Genomic DNA, 24,759 nt, shown 5'->3' on the forward strand with positions numbered 1-24,759 from the left:
AATCAAGAAAATCCAATTTGGGTACCTGAGCGTTTGACTCGAAGATTGTCTTCTGCTCTTCCTGAAGATGAGACTACGAACCCTACTATTACTACTGGGAATGGTAATACAGGTTAATTCGCTCACCCTATGGGCTATTGCCAGATCCTGGCCAGTACCCATGCCAGTTCATAGCAATTCTACTGTTTTGAGAATAAGACTGGCAAGCATAATCTCTGGCCTTGGTTTCAATGGGTGCTGTCCAATGAGCAAGGGGCATATACATCCCTGACCCCCTTTGCTAGGTTGATGGGTGAGAACTTCGTGCTGTATAATGTTTCAGCTACCAGAAAAAATGATACCAGGTTGACCAATATAATAACCTCTTGGCAAATAATACTGCCACTAGTACTTCAGTATGTGTTAGATCACCTTTTTTCTTTCTGATAAGCACTAATGTCAGCAGTGGTGTTTTAAATTGTAATAGCTCTGATGTAGTCTGCTATTTAGCTGAATGCTGGGATGGCACTAATGACACCGCAGTGATGGTTAAGATTCCCTCCTTTGTGCCAATCCCAGTGGAGGCAAACCCAGATAGCTTTCATATTCTTAATTTGCAGAGAGCCAAAAGAGATTTTGGAATTACGGCAGCCATAATTTCAGCCATTGTGCTGTCTGCTGCCGCAGCTACCACAGCTGAAATCGCTATGACCAATCAAATACAGACGGCTAAGACTGTCAATCAGATTGTATAAAGAACTGCACTGGCGCTAGAGATACAAGAAGAATTTAATACCCATTTGCCATCTGGCCTTCTATTAGCCAATCAAAGGATAGATTTAGTTCAAGAACAAATTGAAGCACTGTATCATATGACACAGCTGTCTTGTGTTTCCTCCCTTAGAGGTTTATGCATTGTTCTTTTGCGAGCTAACTTTTCTCAGCATTTTCAACAGAGCAAAGAAATCTCGAATTACCTGAAAGGAAACTGGTCCATGAAAGCAGAGCAACTATCAAGACAATTGCTGATGCAGATAGCTGTCCTCAACAGCACTAGTCTGGACCCCATCACAGTTGAAGACTTTACCTCATGGATTACCAATGCTTTCTCCCTTGTTAAGGAGTGGGCGGGCATGTTTGTCCTGGGGAGCTATTGTCCTCCTGGGATGCGGAGTAGGTCTCTGGCTTATTGGCCGTTTAAAAAGAGAACATGCCAGACACAAAGTGGTTGTTTACCAGGCTATGACCACCATTAAAAAAGGTGCTTCTCCCAACATATGGCTGGCCTCTTTGAAAGATCAAGAGTTCGCCCTAGATCATTTTTGTCACAGTCATGTGGGGTCATTGTATCCAGGGACGGGCAACTTTCCTCGAACTCGGACCAACCTAAGACACGGGGCCCGGTGGCGATAGGGTAACTCTTTGATGGGTAAGGCCGAGTTTGGATGAGAACGACCTAAGACAGGAGCAATGACAAGATTGACGTGACACCCAGATCTAGACCAGTCATTTTATTAAACAAAAAAGGGGGAGATGTAGAGAGCGGCGCGGCGAAACAAAGATGGCGCCGACATCCAGCCTTGTCTGGATATAAACGACTTACTGCGCGTGTGCAGGCTTGTCCTCTTGCTAGGGCTCCCTCTAGTGGTGAACAGCGGTACTGCACATGTGCGGTTTATGCACCAGGTGTCAGTTGACCGTTAATATGCTAATGAGGTGATTCATTCTCCGCCAATCCCTGGAGGACAAGTAGTGGGGTGATCCATGCCCCACCAATCCCTGAGAGATAATTAGCATACTGTTGTGTATATAAGTCGAGCGACTTTGCTGCTCGAGGTCCCTGTTCAAGAGAGCTGTAACACTGAGAAGAGCTGTAACACTAAGAAGAGCTGTAACACAGTAAAGGCTTGCTCGCAGAAGAATCCTGTTGCCGCGCGTCGTTCTTGCTGGCGGGACATTGGGCGCTCGACACGGTACATCTACACAATTCAGCTATTAAAAACAAAGACATCATGAATTTTGCAGACAATGGAGAGAACATGAGAATATCATCCTGAATGAGGTAACCCAGTTCCAAAAGGACATGCATGGTATGTACTCACTTATAAGTGGATATTAGCCATAAAATACAGGATATCCATACTACACTCCACAGACCCAAAGAAGCTAAACAAGAAGGAAGGCACTAGCAAGGATGCTTGAATTTCACTTAGAAGGGGGAAGAAATAGTCGTAAGAAGAAAATGGAGGGGGAACTGGGAAGGAAAGGGTATAGGGAAGGGAATGTGAAGGTTCAGGAACAGGTATGGAGAACAACAGGAGAGATAGTCAGATGGACATGATAATGAATAGAAATCTACAAAGATAGGGGTGGGGACATGGGGGGCATATCCAGGACAAGGCAGAGCCCTGGGATAAGGGAGGTGCCAAAGAATCAGTGGGGGTTACTATAGCTGTGACTCACTACACTGGGGATATGGAACTTGAAGAGGCCACCTCCTGTAGGCAGGCAGGAACCCCAGGGGAGTGATAGAGACTCCAACTCACCCACAAGACTTTCAACCCAAAATCTATCCTATCTACAAGAAATGCAGGCACAGGGGATGGAGGAAAGACTGAAAGAACTGCCAACTAATAACTGGCCCAACTTGAGACCCATCCCATTGGCAAGCATGAATCACTACTAGTGATACTCTGTTATGCTTACAGACAAGACCCTAGCATGTCTGGCCTCAAAGAGGCTCCATCCAGCAGCTGACTTAGATGCAGACACACATAGTCAAACAGTGCATGAAACTTGCTGACTTTTATGGAAGAACAGGAAGAAGGATTATGGGCCATGAAGGGGATAGGAACTCCACAAGAAGACCAACAGATTCAACTAACCTGGACACTTGGGGCTCTCAGAGTCTGAATCACCAACCAAGGAATATACATGGGCTGGACCTAGGCCTCCAGCACATGTAGAGCAGGAATGCACCTTTGCCTTCACATGGTCCTGAACAACTGGAGTGGGGCTGTCCCAAAAGCTGTTGCCTGAACATGAGACATGTTCTTCTTCCTGGACTGCCTTGTTTAGCCTCAGTGGGAGAGGAAGTGCCTAGCCTTGCAGAGACTTGAAGTGTCAGATTAGGGGGATACCTAGGAGACCCCACCCACTAAGAGAAGGGGAGGAGAAATGAAGGGAGGATTGTGGGAGGGGGTGACCAGGAGGGGTACAGTGAGAGAGATATAAAGTGAATAAATAAAAAATAAAAAAAATATTTTTTAAAAAGAAGAAGTAAACAACTGGGATACATGGAAGGCCTTGGTGTGCAATAGATGCCGCCGTTCTTTGTGTCAGCTAAACTAAGGAGAGCCAGGCAGATGGGCCATCACACCAGTATTTTTACTCTTGAAGGCAGTTTAGCATCAAGAGAGTAGCCCAAAATTCAGAGACTTAAGCAGCACTTGTAAGCTAGATAACATATACCACAGACCGGAAACAATCAATCAAAAGGACTATGGGGTTGGGAAGCAGGAAACAGACCTGGCAAATACTGTAGATGAACAATCAGAGTTAATAGAGAAGACAATAAAAAATGATGGTATGAGCTTTGACCACATATGACTTAGACAGTGATAAATAAGGAAGGTATTTTGGAGTAGATCAGATTTTTCTTAATACATTGAATTGGAAGCCATTCTGAAACACAAATGGTTAATAATGTTAAACAGAAGGTAAAGCTAATAACTGATACAACTGGGGGAAGTTGAAATTTCTAAATCCATACAGAAGCCAAAGAAATACCATGGGGCCAGATCTATGTAAAGAGAACTCAAAGCTACATAAAGGACAGAAAGAAATGTCAATCAATTCAGAAAGATATGTAAATATGAATATAGTCAGGAAGTAATTTGTTTAAAGTCATTAATTCTCTAATTAGTCTGTACATTTAATGCAAATCTAATAAAAACAACATACAATATAGTTCTGTGAAGCTTAATGAAATTATTCTAGAGTCATTTAAATTATGATCTTAGAATAGTTGTTCTAAAAAAGTAAAGGAGACCCTGACTTAGAGGTTATTGAAATATGTCATAAAAACACAGTAATGTATTGCTAACTTATATGTAGAAAATGTATTAGATTGGGAAGTCCAAAACAGATGTAAGCATGTGCGATTATGTTAAATAAGAAAACCCACCTCAAATCAAGATGTAAAGGGATAACCGAAGGAGCGACACCAGCGAAAGGATTTTCTTTTGAGATGTGTTGAAGATGGTGGAAGACACCCAAGCTTTTCATACACAGACAGAACGATCCTAATGACAGCGATAACAAATTTTCATTGGAATCCAGAAAAGCCATGGACTTAAGGGATCCATGGATTTTTAATAGGAGGTGGGTCAAAGTTGAAACCAATGACCACAGTGAAATGAAGCCTTCACCGAGGAAGTACCCAGAAGCACTTAGTGATGATAGAGATTGCTCTTAAGAGCAGATGGTTTGGGCCTGGCAAGATGACTGTTAGACAGAGGCATTTCCCGTCAAGCGTGACAACGTGAGCTCAACCCCTGAAGGACCCTTATGTTGGGAGAATTTCCTCCTGGAAGTTCTCTTCTGCTTCTACACATAGCATGTAAGTACATATACAAACACATGCACACGCATATACACATGTGCATGAATACACACAAATATACACATAAAGAAATGTATAATTTTCTTTTAAAAAGAGCAGCCGATTTGGAATCTGACTCACTGGAAACAAAGAAATAGCAAAGTCAAAAAAAATTAATAATGAAGTTTACTGTCAGAGTAAGCTTGCCAAGTTTTAGATTTCTGCACTGTCTGTTCAGAAAAATGGCATAAATTGGATTGTAATGAAAACAGCTAGCCAATAATTCTGCAGGTCAGTAATGCTGGCTCTGAAGCTCCAAGAAAAGTGCCAAAGACCTGAGGAGAGAGCCTCCATTATTATGGAAGGGCAGAGGCATGGAAGGAAAAAAGTGACAGCTAAATGTTATGACCTTTAAATTAGGTTTAAAACATTACGTCAAGTACCTGTGAATCAATGAATATTGTAGAAATCACTAGAAAAGCTCCTGGCTGTGTTTCACTTCCCAGTTTCTTACATGGTAAGACTCAGAACAACTGACTTCCTGGGTCTGTTGGTTCTCGCCTTTAGACTGGACATTGTATGAGAGCATCTCTCTGGCTCTGGGCAAGGCACTAATTCATGGTATCCACACACCGTATGCCACATGCCGTCAGAATTTTCAGTATGGTCTGCTATTTATAAATGATAAAAGGTCTAGGTGTGCTTGTTACACTTCAGTTATTAATCTACTGCAATTCTTCCTTAAACTGAGTAAGCAGAGTGCACCAATGTCTTCAAAGGCCTCACAGCCCCCACCCCCACCCCAGTCCAGTCCCAGGTCTAGACTGAGCCAAGTGAACAGCCGTCCACAGTAAGCGATGTCTAGGGAAGTGGCATGATGGAAAGAATGAGAGCTACCCTCAAAGAGGAGAAGAGACGCTTACAGCAATATGAGGACAATGACAGATTTGCCACACATGACAGACTTCTGTTTGACCTTTGGAATGAATCAATGTCACTGTCCCTAAATGGTTAGTTTCTGTGTATTCTAAGAGTCTATATCTATGAGTGAGTCCTCACTCTTTGACAAATGGTGCAGAGTTCAAAACAGGTAGCAAAGAAAGATATACTTAGCTTCTGAAACTGTCTTCAAGAACAATGTCTTTAAGATCGTGGACTCTGACTCTTTATTTTTGTAATAATGTAGAAAAAAAGAGAAAATATTTACCAGCTACTACTCATTGTTGAATTTGCTTCTGCTCTCTCCGTCACTCTGCTCTGCAATGCTGTCTGAGAGGAATGCACTCAGCTTATGACTGACTTATGGTAGAGGGCTGGTTGTCAGTCGTGAGAGTGAAGAGTGACTGTCAAGCGTACTCTTATTTGCTGCTGTGTCACCTCAGGTGTTGGTGAGCCTGCAAATTTTCTGTGAAAAAATAACTTTTCCTAGATAGATTTAAGTGGCTCTACTCTATAGAAGCCTTATTTGACTATCTATAGAAGGCATATTTGACTATCAAAAGGTAAACTATTTAACATGTACAGTTTGACATACATGGGCATGTATCCATTAAATGTCCACCACAATCGAGTGCTCTGTATCTGTTTGGTCCAAATACCCTTTCTCTAAAGGATAAACGCTTTGCTTGAGTGTCAAGAGCAATCAAGTGAAAACCATGATCTGAGAGTTACGCTTCATGGTTATACTTCCACTTTTACCTCTGCTTCATGGCGTCTCAGGAATCTAGCTTTGTGGGGGAATATGGTAATGAGGCAGGAACTGTGAGTAAGGGCTGAAGTCTAGCAGTCTGGGAAGCCATGTTTTAAACCCTCCTTTATTGTAATTTCTTTTTTTCAAAACTAAGTACATTTTCAGTGTTAACATTAAACATTCCTGCCTATTGGTAGCAAAGCTCTTTAGGCATACTGTCTCCTGCTGCCACTCCCCCATTAGACAGCAGTTGCCAACAGCTCCTTGGCTAAGAGTGGGACTTCATTCATGCTCGTCTCTGCTCCCCATGCTGTGTTCACCCTGGCTTGTGCTTACACAGGGCTCATGCATGCTGCCATAGCCTCCATGAGTTCATATGTGCAGCTGTTCTACTGTGTCCAGAGGTCACTGTTTCCCAGTGTTCATTCTACCTCTGACTCGCAGGGTTTACTTCTGCCTCCTCTTCTATGATGGCCCCTGCACCTTGAGAAGAGTGATACAGTCCAGATGTTCCATTTAGGGCTGAGTGTTCTGCAGTCCCTTAAATCTCTGTATCTTGCCGGTTGTGTGTCTCTGCATTAGCTGCCACTCCAGTTCTTCTCCAATGAGTGTGGTGATAGGAACGATCTATGGGAATAATGCTAGGTCATCAGGAGTCCATTTAATACTGCCCTTAGCAGAAAAATAATAGTAGACAGCCATAAATTCATGAATATACGGCAGCACACATTGAACTTGGTGTGTGAAAAAGCAAACACATGAGGAGACACAAAGTTGTTGAGATTGAAGAGAAAGTGGATAAGAATAGGGAGGGTGAATACAATCAACTCTCAACTTACCGTACACAATTTTCACTAATAAAAATGTGAAAAAACACTGCTGCTTATGTTTGCTCTTTTTGTTTCTGTTTTAATTTTCAGTCATATTAAGATGAAGTTTTATCTTCGTCAAATTATGAAATGGATTAAATTTGATTCTGGTTCACTCTTCAAATGGTGTTAGGTGTTAGGTACACAGCCACACATATGGGAGTATGCAGCAGGGTCAGGGTTCCTGACCTATACAGCCAACGTCTGTGAGCAAATGTAAAGTTACCCTGGAACTGAACCCAATAAGCAGCCTGGACAAACAGAGAAACAGTGGGCAGCCAGGCTCTCAAGCCTAGCAGATCTGCCTCCAGTCCTAAGGCCTTCCAGTACGGTGCTCACTTCCATAAACTCCCTTCTCTAAAGACAAGATCGCCTGGCCTTCTAAATCAAATTTTTTTAAAAACCAAGACATAAACTCAGCACTAAAGATAACTAGTGAGTAACAACATAAATGCAAATACTTTTATGGAATAAATGATGCTCATTCTTCTCATAAATTACTTCTACATCTACCTAGGCTTTGGGAAGAATACAGTGGATATTCTTCTAAACATAAGATCCAACAGACATTTTTAAGGTTGCCCAACTAGAGATTTTACCATCAAATTGACATTATTCTTTTCACAGTATTCAGAAGGAGATAAATATTGAAAACAGGACTGCGAAATCCATGCTCCTCTCTCAAGTTGATGTTACTGCAAGACAAACAGAACAAAAAGTAGTCACAGTGGAGGGGCTTCTCCTTTGCTCTCTCAGTTCCACATGTAGGTTTTAATGTCTAAAACTTGCCATGGAGATTTCTCTCTGCTCAACAGCAAAAACCAACACGTTAACTTTTTCATCTTATTTTCCTTCATATAAAAAGAAAACACAGAAGCAAAATAATGTATCAGCAAAAATACAGGAACTGGTCAAGTTGTTGGCAGGTGTGAAGTTACATAAACAATCAGAGGGAACTAATCTCATAATGTTACATTGTTTCAGAATCCTACAAAAGTGATTATATATTAAAAAGATTCCTAGAACAAAAAATACTAACAAATCCAACTTCTTTTAAAAGTTTTATCATATTTCTTTATGGACTTTTGCATTTATTATGACACAGGGATGTGTTATGATGTGCACCATATGAGTATGCCGAGGACAGAGGATGACGTGAAGGAGTTTTCTTTCTGTTGTATAGGTTCTGGGGATGGAGCTCAGGTCATCAGGCCCCCTGGCCCCTACACATCATAAGCCATCTCACTGGCCCAGTGAATTTTACTAGAAACTTTAATAGCAGATTTGGAGGGAAAGATTACCACTTTTTTCCTTCATCTTAAAATGTTATTTAATGAGCATATATGATTAAAAAGGCAAAGTAGTTGACATTTTTCTGAATCATCTCTATATGTGCTTCTCCAATAGTGAAGGGAAGGAGAGCATCTTATTCTGGGCCTGTGTTGTCGTCTAAAACAGTAGCAACTAAGAAGTAGCAATTTAAATTTAAGTAAAATCTAGTTTTTCAGTAACACTGACTACTCAGTCATCATCAATGACTACATAAGACACAAAGTAGAATGTCTTCAACATTAAAGATGCCATTGGAAAGAGCTGCCTTTTAAAAACTGATACCAGTTGACCTACAGGGAAAAAATTTTCTTGTCTATGCTAAACCAGCAATCTCAGATCATTAAGGAGGACTGTACTAAAGAAGGGAATGCGGTCATGGCTAATGAGAAAGTGTGTCCTAAATCATATGTGTTTGGGCTAGTGACTATGGTGGATGCTATTTCCAGCATCTAGTACATTCACACAAACGTCACATTTTAAAGGTTTGTGAACTTGAAAAAAACTAGAATTTACTATAAAATGAGTGCTACTAGCATCTATCCTTCCTAGACAGTGTGTGTGTGTGTGTGTGTGTGTGTGTGTGTGTGTGTGTGTGCGTGCGTGTGTGTGAGTGTGTGTGTATGTGTGTGTCTTTGTCTTGGGGAAACAGAAAGGGAAGAAACAAAATAAGAATTTGAGAAAAATACAATATTTTTTTCTGGAAAATAAGTCAAAGGAGTAAGTTCTTTTAAGAAATTAGCACCTGAAACAATAACAAAATCCCGTAAGATGAGAATTTAGGAACAAAATCCCACCCTGCTGTATTTGAGAAGGAACTGGGTGAAGCGGTAATGATACAACTCACAAGCTAATAGTAAAGGGAAGCTCGAGCTACAACACTTGTGCAGCTGATATTTCATTACAGATTACACATTCCCTATTAGGATGTTTATTTAATATTCTTGATTTATCCTCATCATTGGAAGAAGATGTTCCAGTCAATTTAAAATTAATAGACTGCCTTCCGTTTGAATATGCAGGCCAGATTTTACTGATGTGGTGTGAGTGCCACAAAAGACCAATTATCTCTGCTGAAGTATGCTGAGATCCTCGGGCCTTCTTCAATGTTTTCTACCCTTGAGATTCAAAACTGAACTTTTCTGCCAAGAAAATTGAGACAGCATAAATTGCAGGCATTAAGAATTAAGCTGCACTAAAAGTATTCCAGTTTTTCATGGCTTTCTATACAATTCAAAAATTATATCTACTTTTCAAGGTCACTAAATATTTCATAAAGTTAAGGATCCCATCTCCATAGTAATTAATATCACTGGATAACTGTTATTAAGTAAATGCTACACCATATTCCTTAATGTTGACTTAGAGATGCAGGGCAGCTAGAAAAACAAGCCTAGCTCCTGGGGTCAGAGGTCGGGAACTTATTATTACTTCTGTTGATTCTATAAAGCTGTTTGCACATATATAAACGAAGCATGCAGAATAATGTGTGCATTATTAGGTCACCTTTGCTGCAGAACACAGGAAGGTTGCTTTTCATAGACTGTGGTCAATGTTAGCAGGGAAAATTACTTGAAACAGAGCCAGAGACAAGCATCTTATGATTTTAAAAAAGAGAGCATAATAAGATGGTCTCCCCATAGATCTAGCAATGTAAACACACAGATGTAACATATATAATTATTTATTTTAGCAAAAGATGCTTATAAAAAGAATATCTTAAAATTTAAAAGATAATCAACTTTTAATATGAAATATAGGTTTTGGATTTATGACACTTGCGCCTATCATATTAAGTACCATGTCCAGAAGTCCTTCTGCCACTTTTAAAATCAGACCCCAACACTGCCTTGTTGTGTGTTTACTCAAATTACTTTTCTCCTCTTGGTGCCAATGCTCTCCTGTCTAGGATGTGAGTGATGTGCCCACTGCACAGTGCTGTTGGAGAGATAGAATGTGCAGTGCCCATGTGGACTGTGAAAGCTAGATGTACATTTAGCTGTTGCTGTCCTCTTTGTTTCACACTGGGTAATGTAGACTGTTGGAAGTATACTGTTGGCCAGACACGTATAACGTGCTTACATTTTTCCACTTTTAATTAATAAAGAAGCTATTAGCAAGAATTAATATCTCTTCAATATTCCAGAAATGTGTATGAATATTAAAAACTACACTACATAATTTTAAACGGCAATTTGAATAGAAATATCCAGCATGTGTTAACAATGCTATTCCCAAAACACAAAATTTATTAAATGAAAATCTCAGTGCCAGGCACAGGATACCTCCCCAAGAGTTACTTGTCAGGGAGGCCTCAGAGATATCCAATATAACACAGGCTGTTGTCTGTCCACCAGAACTAGATGGTAAGACCCTATTCTGAAAGATACCACTCAATTTGGAAACGGAACATAGAGAAATATATCTTGAGTTGACTAGAAAACTGTTTCTGCTTACCTTACATGGTTCAGGAAGGTACCATGAAGGCAGCTGCAGGAGAAAAGGCACCAGTGATTGTATGCAGTTTTGACCAAGCATACTACCACATAGAGCTTTGAGCTACTGGCAAGATGTGCCCACTGGTATACCAGTGGCATGAAAGTTACAAGGACTTTTAAGGCATGCTTCACAGGAAGAACCTCACACCTGGTATTGTAAACTTTGTCAAAAACCTGAACTGGGGAGATCATAGGCCTTTGCAGTGACCTTCTGTTATTGTTAAATTAATCATACTGTTAAACTGTATTCCAAATATTTATTTTTATGCCCATATACTTTCACTGCTCTCAACTTAGGTCAGAGAAACTTCTCTTTATAGTAGGTACAGCTAATGAAGAAGCCTGTAACTCTTCAAAGTGCCAATTTTGAGTAAGTTGATTTTCATCTGTGTGTACTCATCTGTATCAAACTCTCCCAGCAAGGCCCCGAGAACATTGTAAAAGAAGGAATGTAAGTACATATGGACAGGGAAAGAGCTGTGAAGCCAACTTCTTAGACATTCTGTGGCTCGTACCAACTCCCAGAAGCTGTGGTTATCTATACAAGATCAAGCCAGTTAAAGTCCACTGCATCAGGAAGGATCACCAGAGGCCTCATCCCTACCAGAGGAGCTAATTGACAATTGACAACTGTCAAAGAAAGGAGAGTTATTCTCCTTTGGGGATGTGGCTACTGGTATGTTGCTCAGGTCCCAATGGATGGCCACACACTTATGTGCATATGGGCAGCACAAATTAGATTCAGGGAGTTATTAGTAACAAGAAGATAAAAGAGGACATGAAGCTGGGAGGGAAATGGGCTGGGAATACCAGAGGTTAAAAGGGGTAGTAGTGGATAGATATGATCATTATGCCTATATAATCACACAGAACCCCAAATAATAAAAATGAGGTCATTAGAAAAATGAAGCTACACAAATCCCCATACATCTTTACCACTTTCGTAAGGAACTATGATGCTTAGGGTTTTGTTGTCAACTTGTCACAGCAGGATATCTGTGAAGAAGGAGCCTCAACTGAGAAAATGTCTCCATAAGACTGGCCTGTAGGCAAGTCTATAGGAGCGTTTTCAAGACTAATAGGGCTGTGGAAGGGCCCAGCAGACAATAGGTGATGCAGCTCTTGGCAAATAATCCTGGGTTGTATAAGAAGGGAAGCTAAGCAAGCCACAGAGAGCGAGCCTATCAGCAGTGCCCTCCCTTGGTTCCACTTCAGTTCCCATCTCCAAGCTCCTTCCTTGGGTTCCTGTCCTGACTTCCCTAAGTTATAAACTATAACTACCCAAAATGGTAAGATGAAATAAACACTTTTTGTTCTAATTGCCTTTGGTCAGTATTTTATCACAACAACAGAAAGAAAACTAGGGTAGTAGTTGAAAAGCCAACTCATTCGTCCTCTGGTGCAAATAAATTACACATTGTGTAGTTTACACAGAAAGAAAGGAAAACAGAAGGGTTCTACTAATTAAAAGAAAAACCAGCTAAAATACTAGTATCTATGCCCACCATTACCAGCATACAGATGGCTAACTATGTTCTTTCTTGTGACCAAGGATTCTAGACAACATTCATCAACAAAAAACATTTCCCCAAATGGAAGGAGCCATTTTTTTCCCCGATAAACCCTTCTCTATCATAATGTTTTTTCTTCTTTATTCCTCAACTCGGTGAATGTTAATTGCAGGCATCTTTTGCTATCTTTCTCTATTTCTTTCACTATTAATGATGTGCCAAATATTATATAAACCTAAGTGCTCCTCTTGGATGGAGTGGCAGGTAGAGGAGGAAGAACAAGAATATCAGTTCCCATCCTGAAAGAGCAATGTACAAATTATTGGACAGGTAGGCCAGTGTCATGTCTCTCATGCACCGCTCAAGTTAGGAATATAGTGGCTAAAGCAATATAAATGATTTTTAAAATGTCAAACATAGTATAAAACAAATTACATTTTTCTCCAAAATAGAAGTAATCCTTAAGGTGAAAAATGATGTTTTCAGCATTAGTTAACTATAAATATTAACATGGTTTATTAAAACCTAAAAATAAGTAAAATCCTTTTAAGTAACTGTGCATAGCTGATTTTGAAGTTCTGAGCATGCTTCAGTTGAATCAAACATTATCTAATAAAGGAAGGAGTAAACAATATATACTGAGTGCATAGACAGGAGGAATAAGATGGTTTGACAGGAGTTTTGTCTTCTTTATGTTGTCTTGTACAAATGGGGTGGGGGTACTTAACCAAAGTATAGTGAACCATCTGTACATGCTGGAGGCTTTGTCTTTTAGGCTAAAAGTAAAGTATTTGGGACATTCAATGAAGGTCCACAAATCATCAAAATAAACCAATATTCATAAGGATTGACATGAAAAGTGTATCCTTAGCTACTTCATTCTTAACAGCAGTAATCTTAATACAATATGATTAGAACAATAATCATATTAGTCAGCTCTCCCTACTGTAATAAGATACAAGTTAAAGCAACCCCAATTTGAAACTTCAAATTCCAAATGCTGTAAAATCCTAAATATATGTTGCTCAAAATGTTTGGGTCTTACAGCATTCCGAATCTCAGATACTCTAATTAGAGACATTTAACCAGTATAGTTAATACAAACATTGCAAAATGAAAACTACAAGTTAAAGCATTTACTGTGGCCCTACGCTTTCCAGAAGGAATCCTACTAGTTACTTCTTTAGTGGCTATAACAAAACACCAGCCCAATGCAACTAGATAGGAAAGGGTTGAAGTAATGCCAGCAGGAGACTGAAGAAGCTGGCGGACTTGGATCCTCAGACAGGAAGCACAGGATGATGAATCCCAGTTTTTGGTTCCCTTTGTCCTTTGTTTTTCAGCCCAGGAACCACTCCATGGGACAGTGCCACTCCCAGTCAAGGTGACTCTTCCATTTCCCTAACCTAATCTAGACAATGCTCACAGGCATGTGCAGATACTAACTAATGTAGATGATTGCACACATGCATATGGTCCACTCTAAGTCCTGTCATGCTAACAACCAAGATAATCTGACAGGGATGTTCAACTTGTTAGACTGGTTGCTTGAATAACAACCAAAACCACATACATATTTTCTTAGACTCCTGGTGGTAGGTATCCAAACTCTGTGTGCCAGCAAGGTGCAAATTATGAGGTCCTCTGGCTTCTAGATAGCTGTTATCATCTGTCCTCACACGGCAAGGAGAGAACAAGCGCAGGCTTTGTGGTATCTCTTCTTATAAAGTCTCTAGTCTCATAAGGGCTCCAGCTTCATGACTTCCTCCTACTATAACTACCTCCAACAACACCATCTCTAAATGACATCAAATCGAGGGCTCATTCCTTAACAGTAATTGAGGGAAGAGTAGACAAGATTGAGTCCATAACTGCAAATGACATTGGACTGGCATGGAAAGTCATCCTGAGCACTTGGCAATGCATGGAAATTGATTATCAACATTAATTTCTGTTCATAAAGCATGATATTATAAAAGAAAGAGCCACAAAACATTAGATTAGCAGGACCCGAGTCTCCTCCTGAGGACAGATGAAGAGGAAATTTCCTTCTGGTTCCTCTATCTAGGAAAGGTATTAGATAAGTAATGCTCATAAACCATCGAGCTCTTTTTTAACATGGCCACCTTACTGCATAGGTTATGGGTTTGAAATGACGGAAAAGTAACACACTGTTGATTATAAACAAATTACATAAAATACAAAAATTACCCTTCTGAGAAACAGTAACAATTTGTTACTTAAGACATAAAGGTAAATTTTCCCACCTGCTCTACACTTTTTTTTACAGGCCAAACCTAGCAGGAATCTCTAATTATCATAGCAGTGGGATGGCTTAACAAGGGTGTCACTGGCTCAAAAATGCAATTTGATTCTCAGCATGACAGCAAGAATGGCAATTTACAACCTCCAGCCAGTATGTATGAATATTAAGATTTTGATAATTTACACAATAGAGAGCTTATTGCTCTTGGACTGGTTGGAACATCAGAAAGAGATCTTTTTAGGGCCCTTACATTAACACTACATTTATTACCTTGTGCTACATTTCAGGTACAAAAATTCATAGTAGTCCATCGATACTGGGGCATCCTTGTTACTATAGCTTCTGTGTTCACACTAGGGTCATAGTTTGCTTAAATAAATATCCTGAACTAAAAAAAAAAAATCAAGTCATTGGGCAAATGCCCAAATTACAAATAGTATTGTGAGTATTGTGTTATATATGTTTAAATTTCACCATCATAACAATGACTTTTATAAAAACACAAAACATAATTCCTTCTATTTGAGGTTTAAGAACAAGCAAAATTAATCTATAGTGAGATGTCAAAAGTAATTATGAACACTGAAATTTGAAACTTTTTGAATGTTGGTTCAAAGAATTTTGTATTTTGGAGCATTTGGATTTCAGATTTTCAAATTAAGAAGGCTTAACTAGCAAAGTCTATGGAGATATTCTAAAAGCCAAACTCCTTCTAAATGTTAACTCTTACAGTCTTGAACACAAGGCACTGTCAGTTAGCATTCAATGAGTGAGAAGCTTCATGAGTTAGAAATATTGTACATCTCAATATAGATGGTCAGAACATGAGTATATGCATGCAGAAATATCTCTATAGGCAAGACTCACAAATTTCAGTATCTGCAATTTTTATCTTAATAAAAATGGACAAAAACACACACCAAATGTTAGGTAACTTTCTAATAAAAATAAAGAATAGAACAAAGATGTTAGACAACTATCTAATAAATATACAACTCCCATCATCTTCCATAAAACAAAATTTTCAGTGGCAACTACACTTGAATAAGTACCAAGTGTTTATACCTTTAGTGGGTTTTAAAACCCATCTCCTTGTGTAGCAGTGTTACATATTTTACATCTCAATGTGGCCACAACTCCTAATCCTCCTGCCAAGATCCCCACATAAGCCAGCTATTGATAAAACAATTGCCACTCCTGTAAGGAGTTTTATTTATTCTCTTTGCTTATCAGCTTAATACGTAGGAGATATACACTTGAAAAGGATCAGGTTTTGCTGCAAACAGGACTAAATGATTATGGAGTGGGCATCTTATAATTGTGTTTTTGCTTTCCTTGGTTGTTTCTCAAGGACTATGAAAGAAATTGAACCATAAAGCTTAACCTGACATAAAGGTGTTAGCCTACAACATTAAACCACACAGATAAGCGAGACAGTTATTTTATGAGAAAAAAAGCACTGTTCCCCATTATCCTTTTGAGATTTTATAAAGGGACTAAATATGATGCATTTCTAAGTCATGTATCCCCTACTTCCTGTATTTGTAAACAGGAGTATGTTTTTGCTGCCCCTAATTTGTCAAGATCAGGTGAACAGAATGGTTTTACAGAGCACAGGCTTCATTCCTACAAGGGCTGTGCAGCCCTTCTGTGATTAATAATTTATGGTTCTTTCTTGGTTCACCTCAGGGGAATCACTCAGAGGGCACCATTCTTATTGAGAGAAGTTAAATACCCACACAAACAAACAAGCACAAGTCAAATAAGAAGCCTCCTATGAATCTGGTCATTCATTGCCCATCACAGAGTACCAACAAAGGTTAGCTAATAAAAAATGCTCGCCAGCCTATTCTAGTACGAACACTGCAAGCTGAGCTGAGCCCACCCATTTTAAAATTTGTGCCTATCACATTAATGCAGACATTTTCTTTAACATTATTCAGATACACTGTGCATTGAAGTTGTAGGTGTTTAAGAGTGCTGCTGACTGAGTTAGTTCCTCGAACTAACATTTCTGACAAGAATATGACACCTAATCTTAGGCTCCAACATTGCATATTCTCTTCAAGGAGATACGAATGGATCCAAATATCTTTATCACTGAGAAGAAACAAGTTTTCAGGAAATGGAATATCGTGTTTGATGAACCTCCCCAATAAGTAAAGAACCACTGGGTGAAATTCAGTAGAGAATAAACAATGAATTTCATCTCAAGTAATGGGATCAGAAGCCTATATGAGAAGTCCAGCAAGAGATGTAGTAGGGCAGACTTTATGTCCTATGACTACTTATCCTGTTTAAAGGAAATTTTAAAAACAAGACAAAACCAACACAAAGCAAAATATGCGTAAGTCAAACACACACATGTTGAGTAACCAACTTCAGAACTGTAACATATATCAGAAGTCTTTATTCTAAGGCAAAAGGAATCAGAAAATAATACACATCCCCTGAGTAAAAGATATTTCATTTATATTACAAAACATATATTTTAAAAGTACATTTGACATTTTTTAGAATATGTGCCAAATAGTTACAAGTGAATTTTAAACTTTCCAAAATTCAGTAAAACTATCTTGTTCTAGCTAAAATAACACCTGTTCAACGGGCGATGGAGTTGTTGGGTTTTTTTTAATATTTTATCCTTTCTAGAGATTTCCTGCATGTATACAAACACCCCAAATTAACTGTGTCCCCACTTTGGGCTGTGCCTATGATGCTCTTAAACACTCAGTAGACATTAGCACTCTACTTCCACAGTCTGTGCAATGGGTCCTATTCTTACTTCCCTATTTCAGACAGGAACTCAAGCAAACACAGAATGGTTAAGTGGTTTGCTCACTGATCAACAGCCTGAATAGGCAGTTGCTATTCAACCTCAGTAGCCTGATACAGAGCCGGTGCACTTGTGTCCTGACTCTCATTGTCTATTACACAAGAGCACTGCTCATGTAATTCCACATGTGAGCATTATCACGTAAAGGGAGTTGTTTTCATTTATGAGTGGAATAGAAGTTGTTTTCAAGGGGACACATTTTTCCATGAAAAGCAAAAACAAAAACAAAAAATCAAAATTTACCACCTATATCAGACCTCAATTATGCTTCCTGTGCCATCCACCTAACATACCATGAAGGGGCACAGAAAGAATAAACCTGGACACCAGCAAAAACATGTGAAATCTCTGATATCAGGAGAAAGAGATATCACAGGCTGATGAAGAGCGGGAAGGCCAACTAGGAAGCAAAAGAAATCAATAACCTCATGCTCTTTCTTTTTTCTAATTACTTAAAATGGATATCTCCAGAATCTCTTGTTCCTTTAAAATCCTATCAAATAAGGACTTTATTTTTCTTTCTCTTTTATTAATAGGATTATCTTAAAATAAGGATAAAAATTAAAAACTCTTTGAAAATATTAGAATTTTCTCTTCTAATAATTTCAATAATAAATGCTATTGATTCTTTTTTAATTTTTTATTATATATTTCTTTACTTACATTTCAAAGGTTATTCCCCTTCCCGGTTTTCAGTTCATAAGGCCCCCATTCCTTCCCCTCACTCTCCCCCATATGGGTATTCCTCCTATATCCCCCTTATTGCCCTCTCCCATATTCCCCTGCACTGGTGGTCCAACCTTGGCAAGACCAAAGGATTCCCCTTTCATTGGTGCCCCAACAAGGCTATTCTGTGCTACATATGCAGTTGGGGCCCTGGGTCAGTCCATGTATGGTCTTTCAGTAGTAGTTTAGTCCCCGGAAGCTCTGGTTGGTTGGCATTGTTGTTTTTATGGGGTTGCAAGCTCCTTCAACTCTTTCAATACTTCCTCTAATTACCCCCAACGGGGTCCTATTCTCAGTTTGGTGATTTACTGCTAGCATTGACCTTTGTATTGGACATGCTCTGGATGTGTCTCTCAGGAGAGATCTATATCCAGTCCCTTTCTGCATCCATTTTTTAGCTTCATCAATCTTATCTAGTTTTGGTGGCTGTATATATATGGGCCACATGTGTGTCAGACTCTGAACGGCCATTCCTTGAGTCACTGCTCTAAACTTTGCTTCCATATCCCCTCCTATGAATATTTTCCCCCTTTTAAGAAGGAGTGGGAGCATCTGCATCTTGGTCATCCTTCTTCTTCAGCTTCCTGTGGTCTGTAGATTGCATCTTGGGTAATTTGAGCTTTTTTTGGCTAATATCCATTTATCAATGAGTGCATACCAAGTGTGTTTTTCTGTGATTGAGTTACCTCACTCAGGATGATATTTTCTAGTTCATTCCATTTGCCTATGAATTTCATGAAGTCAATGTTTTTGATAGCTGAGTAGTACTCCATTGTGTAGATGTACCACATTTTTTTAATCCATTTCTCTGTTGAAGGGCATCTGGGTTCTTTCCAGCTTCTGGCTATTATAAATAAGGCTGCTATGAACATAGTGGAGCATGTGTCTTTGTTGTATGTTGGAGCATCTTTTGGGTATATGCACAAGAGAGGTATAGCTGGGTCCTCAGGTAGTGTAATGTCCAATTTTCTGAGGAACATCCATACTGATTTCCAGAGTGGTTGTACCAGTTTGCAATCCTACCATCAATGGAGGAGTGTTCTTCTTCCTCCACATCCTCCACCTCCACATCCCCACATCTCCACATCCAGCATCTGCTGTCACCTGGGTTTTTTATCTTAGCCATTCTGACTGGTGTGAGGTGGAATCTCAGGGTTCTTTTGATTTGCATTTCCCTGATGACTAAGGATGTTGAACATTTCTTTAGGTGTTTCTCAGCCATTCGATAATCCTCAGCTGAGAATGTTTTGTTTAGCTCTGTACCCCATTTTTAACAGGGTGATTTGGATCTCTGCAGTCTAACTTCTTGAGTTCTTTGTATATTTTGGATATTAGCCCTCTATCTGATGTAGGATTGGTAAAGATCTTTTCCCAATCTGTTGGTTGCTGTTTTGTCCTAAGAACAGTGTCTTTTGCTTTACAAAAGCTTTGCAGTTTTATGAGGTCCATTTTTGTTGATTCTTGATCTTAGAGCATAAGCCATTGGTGTTTTGTTCAGGAAATTTTCCCCAGTGCCCATGTGTTCCAGATGCTTCCCCACTTTGTTTTCCTATTAGTTTGTGTGTATCTGGTTTGATGTGAAGGTCCTTGATCCGCTTGGACTTAAGCTTTGTTCATTGTGATAAGAATTGATCAATTTGCATTCTTCTACATGCTGACCTCCAGTTGAACCAGCACCATTTGTTGAAAATATTATTTTTCTTCCACTGGATGGTTTTAACTCCTTTGTCAAAGATCAAGTGGCTATAGGTGTGTGGGTTCATTTCTGGGTCTTCAATTCTGTTCCACTGATCTACCTGCCTGTCTCTGTACCAATAACATACAGGTTTTATGACTATTGCTCTGTAATACTGCTTTAAGTCAGGGATGGTGATTCTCCCAGAAGTTCTTTTATTGTTGAGGATAGTTTATGCTATCCTGGGTTCTTGTTATTCCAAATACATTTGAAAATTGCTCATTCTATCTCTATAAAGAATTGAGTAGGGGTTGGGGATTTAGCTCAGTAGTAGAGTGCTTGCCTAGCTAGTGCAAGGTCCTGGGTTTGGTCCCCAGCTCCGAAAAAAAAAAGGAAGAAAAAAAAAAAAAGAATTGAGTAGGAATTTTGATGGGGATTGCATTGAATCTGTAGATTGCTTTTGGCAAAAGGGCCATTTTTACTATATTAATCCTGCCAATCCATGAGCATGGGAGATCTTTCCATCTTCTGAGGTCTTCCTCAATTTCTTTCTCCAGAGATTTGAAGTTCTTGTCATACAAATCTTTCACTTACTTGGTTAAAGTCACACCAAGATATTTTATGTTATTTGAGACTATTGTGAAGGGTGTCATTTCCTTAATTTCTTTCTCAGCCTGTTTATCCTTTGAGTAGAGGAAGGCTACTGATTTATTTGAGTTAATTTTATATCCCGACACTTTGCTGAAGTTATTTATCAGGTTAAGTAGTTCTCTGATGGAACTTTTGGGGTCGCTCAAGTACAATATCATAGCATCAGCAAATAATGATATTTTGATTTCTTCCCTCCCAATTTGTATCCTTTTGACCTCATTTTGCTGTCTGATTGCTCTGGCTAGGACTTGAGTACTATATTGAATAAGTAGGGAGAGATTGGCAGCCTTGTCTAGTCCCTGATTTTAGTGGGATTGCCTCAAGTTTCTCTCCATTTAGTTTGATGTTAGCTACTGGTTTGCTGTATATTGCTTTTACTATGTTTAGATATGGGCCTTGAATTCCTGATCCTTCCAGGACTTTTATCATGAAGGGTTGTTGAATTTTGTCAAATGCTTTCTCAGCATCTAATAAAATGACCATGTTGTTCTTATTTTTGAGTTTATTTATATAGTTGATTACATTGATGAATTTTCATATATTAAACCATCCCTGAATCCCTGAGATGAAGGATCATAATGGATGATCATTTTGATATGTTCTTGGATTCGGTTTGCAAGAATTATATTGAGTATTTTTGCGTTAATATTCATAAGGGAAATTGGTCTCAAGTTCTCTTTCTTATTTGGGTCTTTGTGTGGTTTTGGTAGAAGAGTAATTGTGGCTTCATAGAAGGAATTTCATTGAGCTCTGTCTGTTTCAATTTTGTGGAATAGTTTGGATAGTATTGGTATGAGTTCTTCTATGAAGGTCTGATAGAATTCTGCACTGAACCCATCTAGACCTGGGCTCTTTTTGGTTGGGAGACTTTAATAACTGCTTCTATTTCTTTAGGAGTTATGGGGTTGTTTAGATGATTTATTTGTTGCTGATTTAACTTTGGTACCTGGTATCTGTCTAGAAAAATTGCCCATTTCCTCCAGATTTTCCAGTTTTGTTGAATATAGGCTTTTGTAGCTGATGATTTTTTTCAACTTCCTCAGATTCTGTTATTCTGTCTCCCTTTTCATTTCTGATTTTTTTAATTTGGATACACTCTCTTTGTCCTCTAATTAGTCTGGCTAAGGGTTTATCTATCTTGTTGATTTTCTCAAAGAACCAGCTCCTGCTTTTGTTGATTCTTTGTATAGTCTTTTTCATTTCTACTTGGTTGATTTCAGCTCTGAGTTTGATTATTTCCTACCTTCTACTCCTCTTGGGTTTATTTATTTCTTTTTGTTCTAGAGCTTTAAGGTATGCTGTCAAGCTACTGACATATGCTCTCTCCTGTTTCTTTTTTCAGGCACTCAGAGCTATGAGTTTTCCTCTTAGTACCACTTTCATTGTGTCCAATAAGTTTGGGAATGTTGTATCTTCATTTTCATTAAATTCTAAGAAGTCTTTAATTTCTTTCTTTATTTCTTCCTTGACCAACTTGTCATTGAGTAGAGCATTGTTCAACTTCCATGTATATGCAGGCTTTTGGTCATTATTGTTGTTATTGAAGACCAGTCTTAGTGCGTGGTGGTCTGATAGGATACATGGGATTATTTCTATCTTCCTGTATCTGTTGATGCCTGTTTTGTGACCGATTATATGGTCAATTTTGGAGAAGATTCCATGATGTACTGAGAAGAAGGTATATCCTTTTGTTTTAGGATGGAATGTTCTGTAAATATCTGTTAAGTCCAATTGGTTCATAACTTCTGTTAGTTTCTCCACATCTCTGTTTAATTTCTGTTTCCATGATCTGTCCAGTGATGAAAGCGGGGTGTTGAAATCTCCTACTATTACCGTGTGAGGTGCAATGTGTGCTTTGAGCTTTAGTAAGGTTTCTTTTATGAATGTAGGCGCCCTTGTATTTGGAGCATAGTTATTTAGGATTGAGAGTTCATCTTGGTAGATTTTTCCTTTGATGAATATGAAGTGTCCTTCCTTACCTTCTTAATGACTCTTGTTTGAAAATCAATTTTATTTGATATTAGAATGGCAACTCCAGCTTGTTTCTTCGGGCCAAGAAACAATGCTTGGAAAATTGTTTTCCAGGCATTTACTCTGAGATAGTGTCTGTCTTTGTCTCTGAGGTATGTTTCCTGCATGCAGCAAAATGCTGGGTCCTCTTTACATATCCAGTCTGTTAGTCTATGTCTTTTTATTGGGGAATTGAGTCCATTGATGTTGAGAGATATTATGGAATAGTGATTGTCACTTCATGTTATTTTTGTTTTTAGAGGTGGAACTATGTTTGTTTGTCTCTCTTTTGGTTTCATTCCAAGGAAATTATGTTCTTGCTTTCTGTATGGTGTAGTTTCTCTCCTTGTGTTGGAATTTTCCATCTATTATCCTTTGCTTTGTAGGGCTGGATTTGTAGAAAGATATTGAGTAAATTTGGTTTTGTCATGGAATATCTTGGTTTCTCGTCTATGTTAATTGAAAGTTTTGCTGGATACAGTAACTTGGGCTGGCATTTGTGTTCTCTTAGGGTCTATATGACATCTGTCCAGGATCTTCTGGCTTTCATAGTCTCTGGTGAGAAGTCTGGTATAATTCTTATTGGTCTGCCTTTATATGTCACTTGACCTTTTTCCCTTACTGCTTTTAATATTTTCTTTGTTTTGTGCATTTGGTTTTTTAACTATTATGTGACAGGAGGAATTTCTCTTCTGGTCCAATCTATTTGGAGTTCTGTAGGCTTCTTGTATGTTTATGGGCATCTCTTTCTTTAGGTTAGGGAAGTTTTCTTCTATAATTTTGTTGAATATATTTACTGGCTCCTTAAGTTGGGAGTCTTCACTTTCTTCTATACCTATTATCCTTAAGTTTGATCTTCTCATTGTGTCCTGGATTTCCTGTATGTGTTGGGTTAGGAGCTTTTTTACGTTTTACATTATCTTTGACAGTTGTGTCGATGTTTTCTATGGAAACTTCTGCCCCTGAGATTCTCTCTTCTATCTCTTGTATTCTGTTGTTGATGCTTGTATCTACGGCTCCTAGTCTCTTCCTTTGGTTTTCTATATCCAGGGTTGTCTCCCTTTGTGCTTTCTTTATTGTTTCTATTTCCCTTTTCAATTCCTCCACCTGTTCGGTTGTGTTTTCCTGTAATTCTTTTAGTGATTTTTGTGTTTCCTCTCTAAGGGCTTCTACTTGTTTACTTGTGCCTTCCTGTATTTCTCTAAGGGAGTTCTTTATGTCTTTCTTAAGGTCCTCCATCATTATCAAAAACTGTGATTTCAAATCTAACTCTTGCTTTTCTGGTGTGTTTGGATATCCAGTATTTTCTTTGGTGGGAGGATTGGGCTCTGATGATGCCAATCTAGGTTTCTGTTGATTAGGTTCCTGTCCTTGCCTCTAGCCATTGGGTCATCTCTGGTGTTTGCTTGTCTTGCTGTTTCTGGAAGTGACTTGGCCCTCTGTCAGCAATCATGTAGAACTGTTTTCCTGTTTTCTTTCAGCCTTTCCTGAGAACAGGTGCTCTGCTCTCAGCTATGGCGGTGCTCCTGGAGAATGTTTTCCAGCTCTAGGCACAGGCAGGAATCAAAGGGTCCTGCCCCTGATTGCTCATGTAGATCCTTGCACCCAGCGGGCACAGTTAGCAGTATGCAATTCCCTCTTGGGTCTGGACTGTGGGCAGAGGGTATTTTCCTTTGACTTCTCAGGAGTATCCATACTTCTGAGGTTCCAGCTTTCCCTCCCCGCCCCCACCCGTGGGATTTGGGTGCAGGGAGCTGTTTGGCCAGATCAGTTCGGTCCTGGGCACAGACCAGAACCACGAGTACTGGCGGCTGTCTGTTCCTATATCCCACTGTCCAGAGGCACTGTGCAGTTTCCCCTTGGACCAGGGATGTGGGCTAAGGTGTGCAGAGGTAGCATTCTGTCCTGTAGCCTCGGGATGTCTGCACTCCTGGGTGGTCTGCTCTCCAATGTAATCCTATGATTACAAAATGGCTCTTCAGAGAACTCAGTCTTGGCACTAAATACCATGCATGCCTCATACTACCACTTATTCCTCTGTTCATGTGTTATTTCTTATTATGTGTTCTCACAAAAATCAAAACTTTAAAAGTGAATAGTTTTATACTCTATATAT

General features: G+C 39.1%; 1 protein-coding gene and 1 long non-coding RNA gene across 6 annotated transcripts in view; one reads left to right on the forward strand and one right to left on the reverse strand.

Annotated features, from left to right (window-relative positions):
* Prkn (parkin RBR E3 ubiquitin protein ligase) overlaps window positions 1–24,759 on the reverse strand; it is a 1,193,833-nt gene that overhangs the window by 1,141,919 nt on the left and 27,155 nt on the right.
* The window catches only part of LOC134482720 (uncharacterized), a 32,978-nt gene that overhangs the window by 2,618 nt on the left and 5,601 nt on the right, over window positions 1–24,759 (forward strand). Inside the window, exon 2 of the long non-coding RNA XR_010059197.1 lies at window positions 1–24,759. This exon is cut by the window's right edge and continues 5,601 nt beyond it. This is a non-coding gene — a long non-coding RNA (uncharacterized LOC134482720).

The sequence above is a fragment of the Rattus norvegicus genome, chromosome 1 (assembly GCF_036323735.1).
Source record: "Rattus norvegicus strain BN/NHsdMcwi chromosome 1, GRCr8, whole genome shotgun sequence".
Lineage (NCBI taxonomy): Eukaryota > Metazoa > Chordata > Mammalia > Rodentia > Muridae > Rattus > Rattus norvegicus.